At 33.7% G+C, this 3,116-nt stretch overlaps 1 protein-coding gene across 1 annotated transcript in view; it reads right to left on the reverse strand.

Moving 5' to 3' along the window:
• The window catches only part of LOC118737644, a 24,351-nt gene that overhangs the window by 19,850 nt on the left and 1,385 nt on the right, over window positions 1–3,116 (reverse strand). The window lies entirely within an intron of this gene.

Below are 3,116 nucleotides of genomic sequence, written 5' to 3' on the forward strand. Positions count from 1 at the left end.
AAAAAAAACAATCCGTGAGATTTGCTCATACTTGTTTTTATTACAGATTCGGATTCTGAGAATAAAAAGGCGTCGTTTGTTTGAAACTTTTTTCTCGGAAGTTTTTCTTCAACCCATTTCAGCCTTCGAACTTAAACTCGCCTTTATTTCTTAAATTAGTGAAAATACTTTCATTCGAAAACGAAAAGCGGATGCTCTATCTTTTGGTAATATTATTGACTTGCGGTTTCGACCGGAAGTGGGTTGAACTGACCGAAAGTTCGTTTTTTTCTGCGCACAAAAATACGGACTAATTTTGATACATTTTAGTCTTAAAAGGAGGGAAAAATCATGTACTCAAAAAACTAGGTATTTTGTTACGCAGTGTTATCATAATGAAAAACTGTCAATGTCGGCGGGCACACTACATCCTGGAAAATACCTGAGGTGAAGAAGAAGTTTTCTGTTTACGTGTAATCTTGCCTAGAAATATAAGAAAACAGTATAGTATAGAGGCGAATTAAAATTTGTAGGAGCTCAAGGGCCGGAGGAAATGTGAGGTCCTATGGCGACTACCTGTAGATTAAATGCTATGCGTTTTCCGAAATTATCGGTATATTTTTCTGTCACAAATGCATTGCTTTGATTACAAAATATCAATTACATTAAGGTAATACTAGTGGAACGATTCTTTTCGTATTTAGCCCTCCAAAAAATTTAATACTATCGAAGAAAATCTTGCGCGATGAGCAAGAAAACAAGCTTGTGAAACCAACAAAAAAAAAAAACTATGGATGGGCAGCTTTTCGCAATGTTTTTCATTCAGCTCTCAAGAAAAACAAAAAATTAATAAATTACGCACAAGAAATCATGATAAAAACTTAACAAGGAAAAACCATTGAGACCCAGTCTGAGGTTTGCCAGCAATATGATTTGAAAATTTAAAACTCTAACTCATACACATATTCTCATTTTCTATCTCAAATAATAACAATTGTGTACACTTTCATTTTTTTGTTTTAAAATTTATATGATTTTAAAATGCTTGCAAATGTTAGAAAAAAATTCATGGCCTACGAATTGAGAGAATGAATTTACGCTGTATTGTTTTTATCATGCAAGAAGTGGAAAAGAAATTTTCTTCTATCAAAATTTCTTACAGGCTAACCTAATATTCGCGGCTTGCGTTTTGGTACGCATGCCGTCGAATTTTTTTTTTTGCGTCACCCGAAATTGACTTGCATGCGTTTGTATTTGATTTCATTGAGCGAAACGTCAAATCAAAATGTCACGCAGAACAAAAATTGGAAATTGAGTTAGCTTCATACGCACGCCGTTCAATTTCGGTTGATCTCATACAAGTTGCATGTGCATGAGAAATTTTTGACAATAAATTGGCGGCGTGCGTGAATATTAGGTTAGCCTGTTAGGCCAGTCTGCTGCTCTCAAAAAAACAGGTTCGTTTATTTATTTCTTCGAGAAAATTTACAGCAAAAGCAAAGCACTTTTTCAAGCAACAGAAAAAATAAAAAAATATTTCTTGTGAATTTTCTTGACAGCTGCAAACAGACCTTTAAGCATGTAAGCCATTTTTTTTTTAAACGGGCAACTCTTTTCAAAATATTTTACTTCTTGGTAATTCTTTACATGAATATGGTTGATATTTTATACAACAAAACTCCCAAAAATCAGTGTTCCAATACTTGTGCAAAATTAAAGAAAAATTCTAAAAGTTTTGATGGAAATATTGTACTTTATAGAAATAGTGCAATATTTTAATAAAAGTTTGCAGAATTTTGCCTAATTTTGCAAAGTTATGGAACTTTGATTTCTTGGCGTTCTGTTGTAAGATTCACGATATTTTTATAAAGAGTCAGCGAAAAAAATTGCCGTACTGCAAAAAATTTGTTCCACCTAAATCTTATTCCACGTACATTTAGTAAAAAAAAAATCTAGCAAAAAACCAACCCACTTTATCTACAAGCCAACTAAATAACTTTTATCACCAATTGCTTTCATTACTCAGCATTAACTACCACAACAATAACTCTCTATCTATTTATTTTTTCATAATTAAGTAATAAAAAAGCCATTAGCGCAATGCAGCGTGGGACTTATTTAAATGCAATACACAAGGGTCAAATAATGACATAAAAAAATTATACCCCTAGAGTTGTGAAGTAGTTTTTTTTTTATTATAATGCAAATATATGCAGCTATGTATGTATGTATATGGATGGAGTTTATTATAAGATGCAGTGGAATCATTTACATTATACATATGCATACATTCATACATTTTTATAACGCACTCTGCATATTTTTAAATTTGCATTCATTTCGCATTATAGTCCTGCTGCTAAAAGTAACTACGATAAAGCAAGTAGTCAATGTACTCCCGGAAGTTGAAGCAGTGCATCGACCGACTTACCAGCTGGCAAGCACAAAGAAAATATTATTCCCTAGGGGTATGAAAAAAGTATAAAATGCAAGCGAAAAATAGTGGCGTTCTACATCTCCAGAGGCGATTACAAAGCTGAACGCACGAACGATGGCGAAGCGCGCGTGGAATAAAGAAATGTAAGATCAGAAGAGCAAAAAATTACGGAAATCCCTTGCTAAACTTAGGCAAGTTGTAATGAATAGACAGCGATAAATACAAGAAGCAAACATGCCTGCAGAGCGCCTGAAACTATGCAAATACGTGTGTATGTACATAAGCTTTGAAAATCAGCGATGAAAATAGCGCGGAAAATTGATATCGTAAATTGAGCTGATTGGGGGATATGACAAGGCGATAGCTGTACTAACTAGCGCTTATCTAAAAATAGAAAAGCGTGTAAACTCGTAAATATGTACATACATATAAAAATACATTTCACATTCGCTCATACGCTCGTTGGCAATGTACTCGCGGATCTATACCTAATTAAAATGCGCGTCAAGTGAAGTGGTTCTACCTGGCGTATGAGTGATGTGTTATTGAAGCTCTTTGTATGCATTGGTGCGTAGAAATATGAGTGGAGAATAATGGGAAAGGTATTATACAAAAATAGCAGCGCGTGATTTTTATGCCATTTTGCAGATTTTCCTCATTCATTTACATATTTGCTAGTATAGTGCGTTTAATTTGCATA

Source organism: Rhagoletis pomonella, unplaced genomic scaffold, assembly GCF_013731165.1.
Source record: "Rhagoletis pomonella isolate Grant_MI unplaced genomic scaffold, Rhpom_1.0 Rhpom_scaffold_00004, whole genome shotgun sequence".
NCBI lineage: Eukaryota > Metazoa > Arthropoda > Insecta > Diptera > Tephritidae > Rhagoletis > Rhagoletis pomonella.